This window comes from Balaenoptera ricei, chromosome 8, assembly GCF_028023285.1.
Source record: "Balaenoptera ricei isolate mBalRic1 chromosome 8, mBalRic1.hap2, whole genome shotgun sequence".
Classification (NCBI taxonomy): Eukaryota; Metazoa; Chordata; class Mammalia; order Artiodactyla; family Balaenopteridae; genus Balaenoptera; species Balaenoptera ricei.
The window spans coordinates 99,136,214-99,143,333 of NC_082646.1; the positions used below are offsets into that span (position 1 = coordinate 99,136,214).

The following is a 7,120-nucleotide window of genomic DNA, read 5'->3' on the forward strand; positions in this document are numbered from 1 at the left end:
CATTGTCTTTTTGACATTTGTTCCATGTATATCCTTCCTTACGTGAAATAATGTGTGTGAAAGGCACTGGGCAATCTGTAAAATGCCGCCCAGTGGAAGCGGAGGCCGCGTGGTGGTCAGAAACCCTGCTGCTCACCGCCCGGGAGCCTTCACACAGGTTCTTCTCACCTCTCCGTCTCTCAGTTCCTGAGACAGGAAGTTAGTTGGGACCTGATATCCCCTCACACTTTCCCTGGCACTTACTAAGTAGCTGTTGACTAATGGACGTCCCCTCCCCTTTGCCGTGTGACTTCTGTGGTGCAGGAAGGGCAAGCGTGTAGTTGGCATGAGGAATGAGACTGAGCTAAGAGCCCAGCTTTGTACCCCATCCAGGCCCAGCTGCACCTCTGGCTTTCCCTGCTCCTAACTGGGAGCTGGCAGCAAACCCTCTGCCCCTCTCGAGCTCTTGGGCACTGTGGCTCACCCTGTGTGGTGGGGAGGGGTGACCTCTGAGACCTGGTTACAGGCTCCAAACAAAGTTTCTTCCCGACCTTGAGCTGTCGTGTCTCCTCTGCTGACACATGCTCACGCGTGCATGGTATCCACACGCCCCTCCTGGGCTGAGAGCTGCGGAAGGGTGGACTTGCAGGTTTGGGTTTCTTGTTAGCATCCAGTGGGTGGGAAAGGGTGTGAGGGCACAGGTACCCAGGGGGGCTGTCCTAACTGACATCGGCACACTGAGGGAGGCGCTCGTTAACTGATTCTATGTTCCAGCCACTTCTGCTTCTTGTATTAATGACAGGTTGAAAGAGTTGGACAATTGTGAGATTGATTTTTTTTTTTTTTTTTTAGTGCATGTTTTATGAGTTGATTTTTCCCTAGTGCCTCTCCCCTAGCTGTTCTTCTCTTTCCTTTAGTGCTGCTGTCATCATTTTCCTGCAAGGCCTCATGTGATTTCCCCAGCCCCCTTTTTCTGCAGACTTATGCCCTAGCTTGAGAACAAGAGCACAGGGACCATCTAATTATCTGCTGATGGAGCAACTTGAGTAACTAGTTGAACAGGCTTCTGACTAGCTTTGTAGACAAGGGTAAGCTGGTTCTTCCAAACCTTGGTTTTCTGTTTGGATTTTTGAACCCATCATAGAGGGTCGTGGGTCACTGGAGCTTATCTGAGGCCAGGACACTGCCACTTCCCTTCATGAGTCTGCCCCATAGCTAGACCACACCCAAGTCAGCATAGGTCTGAATGAATTGTTATTATTATAGCCACCTGACTGCACCTCACCCCCTTATCTTCTAAGCTTAGGCATCAGTTCTTAAACCCTCTTTGGGTTACCCATGCTTTGAAGAGTTTGATGAAGGATGGAGCCTCTTCCCAGAAAATTGCACCTATTTGCACACACAGAGAAATGTACACATTTCTCTTCCTGGTCTTCGTGGACTGCCCCTTAAGCCTATCCTTGGACCCCTTAAGGATCCAGGAACCCCCAGAGTAAGAGCCCTTGTTCTAAGGATCTTAAAGCACTCTTTATCTTCCCCCATTCCTGAAGGTGGAGAAAACACGAGAAATGGAGGTAGTAGGTAGGAGGACCTGTTGTGTATACTCTTCAAGCCTGAAATTTTCAGTTTCAGAAGAATAGTCATGTCTTTGGCTTAACAATAGGGGCCAGAGAGAGATCTATGTATAAAATATATATCACAATCAGCATGTTTCAATAAACATATGTACACTTTATATTTAACAAATATATTTATTCATAGTGAAAAAATATGGCTAGGTTATTATAGTACAAGCTTAAAGGGAAAATTGTTGAAAATATTTTAAAGAGGCACTCAGTACTGACCCCTACAGGTACCCACTCCTACGTTTGCTCTTGATTTTTCCCAGCTTCTAGATAAATTATCATCATCCAGATAAAATCTTCAGATTTAACATTTGTCTGAAAAGGGTTTCATGTGTCAGAAGAAATTTGCTCACCGGCTGATGAGCAAATTTGCTCATGTGGAAATTTGCTCACTGGCTGATTGTGAACTCAGTCATTGCCTTCATCTTCAAGATGACTGGTCCCGGCTGGCTTCTCTTCCAGCCATTTTTTTCTGATTCTCCATCTCTGGCAGCAGCCGCTGTGCCTTGATTCAGAAACTGCCCTTGTCATATCTGAGCAAGTGTTACCCAAGGCCTCAGGTGAGTGTCCGTGGCCTTCTCCCCCTCCTCTGCTGCTCTCAGGCAAGGGGCAGAGGAGGCCCAGAGGGTCCGCGGGGGACAGCTTGTCCACGTCAGCACCCCAGAGGGCCAGTGTTCAGGCACCCGCTGGCATCCCAGCAACAACCTTGTCCCAGGTACCGTGGCCCGTTCGGTTTACTCTGGGCTCTTCCCAGTTCCCCAGAGAAGCAGCTGGAGGAGCCGTGTCCCTGGGCAACTGAGAGCCTCCTGAACGCTCCCTTTTGCCCTTGTTTTTCTCTTTCAGCTGCAGTGCCGTGACTCTGTGAGCAAAGCCTGGGTGCCCGAGCAGCCACCGTGGCAGCAGAGTGCAATCTGCAGAACAGCTGATCACCTCCCGAGATGGAGCAAGCGTGTGCGTGTGTGTGTGTGCGCGCGTGTGCCGAGGAAGGAGTGGCCCGCATATTTGCGTATGCATGTGTCTGTTTACACTCTTGTGGTTCCAAATGCTGCCTGGGCTGGAGGAGTACCTGTAGCAGCTTACCTCAGCCTCTGGACACCAGGCTAGAGGTCATGGCAGTGACTTTCACCCCAGACCTGTCCCTGTGAGCCAGCTGCCTTGTCTGAATAGAAGAGTGGTGGGACCTTAGCTGGGATCCTGGTATCTGCCCCCCAACCCTCCCTCCCTCCCTCCTTCCTCACGTCAGACTGCCGAGCAGGGGCGAAGCATTTCTGGCTCTTGTCCAGAGTGTGGGATTCTAGAGGCAGCTAGGGTTCTGCTGAGTTCCTGGGCGGGCTAGAGGGGACGGGTGTGTCCAGGCATAGTCACCTGGCCTGGCTTCTTATTTTAAAATTCCCTGCCACTGGGTTCTCTGGACTCTTCCTTGGGGAGCTGGGACTGAGCACGAGGCTGTAGACAGATCTGGAAGCTTTGCATCATCGTGCAGAAGTACAGCCAGGCGCCTGACTGGAGCGCTGCATGCACAGTGTCATAGACGTTAGCTGAGAAGAACATCTCCCTCTTCGGGGCTCAAAACCTGAGGTTACAAGTAGAAGGCTGGCTCTCACTACTGTTCCCCAGAAGCTGAGAGCCGGCCCCAAAGCTGACTGGAGACTCAAGTGCCTCCACCGGGAGGAGGCCAGGTTCCTGGTGGTAGAAAGCCCCCTGGCTCCTCTCGCCACACTCCATGGCATCTCGGTGCTGCCACCAAGCTCAGCTGGCACCAGCCAGGGAAGCCATTCTAGTCTGCGCTCTGAAGGCTTCCTCAGCCTGCCCGGGGCTGGTCAGCAACCAAGCTGCCACGTCAGCTCTCCCAGTAGCTGGACATCAAAGACCCAGGCAGGTGGACTGCCGGGGACAGTTGGGAAAGACCCAAGCCGCGATCCCACCCAGCGCACCAAGCCTTCCGGAAGCAGCAGGTGGGAGGTGTGACCCAGAGAAGCCAAGGCCTTGCATTCTAGGGCAGCCTGTACCTCCCACCTCAGCCTCCCACTGTCGGGGCTGTGCTGAGAAAGACACCATGAAAAGGAGGGCTGTGCGGTCAGCTGGAGCAAGTCTTCCTTCCACCCATGGCCTGCACTTGAGCCACAGCGTGTGTGTGTGTGTGTGTGTGTGTGTGTGTGTGTAGCTGAGAGGCCAGTTCCTCTTGGGATTGTTGTCCTCACACGTAACATTCAGCTGGCCTCTGGGCCTTCTCCTCTCTACCTCCCCTGTGACCTTCCCCAGCCTCAGAGCTGTTCATTCCCTTGGCCCCAGCCCTGCCCTTCACTGTCCTCTGTCCTGGGACCAGAACCCTGGGTCAGGCCCCTGCCTCCTACATCTGTCCAGCACATTGACAGGCTTCTTCCTGAGACGTCCTCAGCCTTTCTCAGCCAGAGAGCTGCCTTTAGAGTCCAACTGTTGTATGTATGTCACCCTCACTAGAAATGTCCCATAATCATGTGGGGAGAACAGGGCACCGGTGATGGCTTTTTCTGCAGCATTGGGTTGGGGGCTTCACTGTTCCCTTAGCCCCAGCCAAGGGGAAAGAGAATTGGGGGCTATTGCCAGAAGGAGAGTAGAGCAAGCCTGGAAGGGCTAGTCTGAGAAACTGAGAAGGCCAGAGGGCTTAGGGCCAGAGTCAGTATTTATTTAGCAGCACCTTCAAATGTCAGGATGATTCCCTTTTCCTGCCCATTTAAGGATGGTTCTCTTCCCTAAGGTACAAGTTGGGAGGACCACCTTCCCCTACGTCTCCACCATCCCTGGCATGCGTCCACTCCGGAGCTGGGAGGGGCAGGGTGAGGAGAGGGTGTATCCAGTGGCCTGGAGCTCCACAGTCGCTTCGTGCCTCCCCTCTCCTGGCCCAGGTGTCCCTGGGGGCTCCTGCAGAGCATTGCCCCAAATCCTGATCCAAGGGCCAGCATGGGGAGGAGATGGTCGCAGGCCAAATGCACTTTATACAGAGATTTTCTATTGCTGGGAAGGTGTGTTTCTCCCAGTTTGTTTGTGAATATTCATGTGTTTCATAAATGTCTGATCCTGTCTGAGCAGAGTTGTGCTGTTGTCAGTTTTGTGGGAGGTCTGGGGACTGGGAGGCAGTGGGGCTTAGCCCGCATGAAGCCTTAGGCCAGACCGTCTTGGTTCTGCTGAACCAGGAGCCTCTCGCCCGCCTTGGAGGTGGCAGGGAGGAGTGGATGGGAGATGGAGGATCAGGGGGGCTCCTACTTGAGCAACTGGAGCAACTAGTGGTCTAGACTCCAGAGCTTGGTCAGAGTTGGAGGTCAGTCGGCCATAATGGTACAGAGCCTGCCAGGGCCAGGATGAGGTTCCTGAGTGCTGTTCTGCAGTGACCCAGCCTCTCGGCCCACTTAAATCCCCCAGGCTGGGGATCAGTCAATGGCAGGGCCCTCTCCAGGCCCTCAATCCATTCTTTACCTCAACTCAGCCTCGTAAGCTTCAGCTGCTTGGTGCAGACGGGATGCAAGCCCTCTGGCTCTGGCCACGTAGTCAGATCTGCCCACAGACGAGCCCAGAGCCTGGATGCTGACTTTGTCTCGTGCCATCTGGCCAGAGCGGCCCCTCTCTACGGTGTGCATGGGCTTTTCTGTGAGGGTGTCTAGTCTTGGACCACTGGACATGAGAGCTTTGTTAGCCCACACCCCAAATCCTTGTGGGATGGGGTTCAGGCCAGGCCAAGAAAATCACAAGCTGCCTTGCACAGAGTGAGAAAGGGGAAAAGTAGGAACTTGACCCTGGGACGCGTCTCATTCTCAGCTCTGCTTTGAAGCTCCTGATGGCCCCCTTCCCGTTGACACCTGGGCCTGGCCTTCCCTCTCTCCCTTCTGGCTTCTCTCTAATGTGGCTTTGGTTTGGCCACGGAAGCTAAGATACCTTTGTTCTTGAGCAAAAGATTCTGGAAGATGGAGTTTTCCTACACACACACACACACACACACACACATGCATGCGCACGCGCACGCTCCTGACCTGAGGAGGCTCCCTAGTAGAGAAGCACACACTCTAAGGAACAATTATTAGCCACTATGGCAAAATTGCTTTCCCGGGAGGAAAAGTCAGCACCATAGCAGCAGGTGGTTACCGTTTGGGTGTAGGGAAAGGAGCCTGAGCCGAGACAGGAAAGGTAAAGTGTCCCCTCTGGGCCCAGGGGCAGGGAGAAGAGAGGCAGCCAAGGCCTTCGGCTCTAAGTATTGAAATGTTCTCAGGGCTGGAGCTCGGGGGTTGCTTACTGTGGGGCAGGTGCCTGCAACTCCTTTCCGGGTGCTAATCGAAGGGTCATGCCACTGGGTTGCACAACCAGTGGGCAGTCTAGATTTGCAAATAGGATTCCACAGCTGTGAAGCAGTTTGCTCTGCCCCTTCTTCAGAAGGACAGGACCTCTGTGGTTCTCTCAGCTGGCCAGACAAGCCAGTGAGGATTGGCCAGAGGCTCTATGACCCACCAAAGCTGGGGGCCTAGCCGTGGCCAGCAGCCTGAGTATCCAGAAGTCCATGCTCCGTGAAAGAGCTCACAGGCTTAGTCCTCTTAGGGGAGAGAAGACCAGGAGGAACCATGGCCCAAACCTAGCAGGGGCAGAGGTGCTGGGGGGAGCAGGAAAACCACCGGAAGAATCCCAAGAAGTCAACTGTGGGGGCAGGAGGACAGGCCCCAAGTCTGAGAACGTGAGAAGCTGGCTGTGGGGCATCTGGGTGCACAGAGGGGGTGCTCGGCAGGAAATGCAGCTGAGCTGCTACATGAGGAGAGGGAGGAAGCAAGAAAGTCCTGACACAGGGAGGAGAAGCTGAGAGTCAGAAGCCAAAAGGAAGGGTTCAGTTCACCATTAGAGGTGTTTGGGGCTGAAGGGGGGCTTGAGTCAATCTTTAGTGAGGAGACCCTCTGGGGAGAGTTCTTGGGACAGAGGGTCCCCTCAAGGTAAGGGGACAGGGTGGGGTTAGCCCTGATTCCCAGCTGGAGGTGGGGCGTTCCCAGCCTCCAGTGACAACACATTTGTATTACATTTCATCCTCACAACCGTGAGATGGACCATTATTGTCCCCATTTCACAGATGAGAAAAATCAAACCTTAGGACTCTTGTCACTAATGCAAGGCCACACCGCCTATTCACTTGGAGAGCCAGGCTGTGACTTCACACCACCTGACTCCAAATCTGTCTGCTCTAGGAGCCAACTCCCAACACCCACTCGCCTTTTTCTGCCTTCCTCCATGACCCTCATTTCCTGACTGCCCTCTTTGCCTGCAGCGAGGGGGTCAACTAGGGTCCTAGGGACCAGGAACCCACCATTAGTTATTCGGTACCCAGGCGCTAGGCCCACCCCGAGGAGCAGAGCCCTCATGGGCACGGAGGGCTTTGAGGGAGGAGGAACTGAGCTGAGGAGTCGGTGTGGGATTTAGGGCGGGGCTGGGCCAAACCCGGCGACCGCGGGGCGGCGACTTCAGCACCTTGGAGAGCGCGCGCGGGAGGGCGGAGCTCGCGGGGCAGG

At 54.1% G+C, this 7,120-nt stretch overlaps 1 protein-coding gene across 2 annotated transcripts in view; it reads left to right on the forward strand.

The window, feature by feature from the left end:
• Nucleotides 1–4,669, forward strand: part of CRY2 (cryptochrome circadian regulator 2) — a 31,832-nt gene extending 27,163 nt beyond the window's left edge. For both annotated transcript variants that reach the window (XM_059931451.1, XM_059931450.1), the window contains one exon: nt 2,448–4,669. The gene's annotated coding sequence lies outside the window, so the exon portion shown is untranslated. The remainder of the gene's footprint in view (nt 1–2,447) is intronic.
• The last annotated feature ends 2,451 nt before the right edge of the window (nt 4,670–7,120 follow it).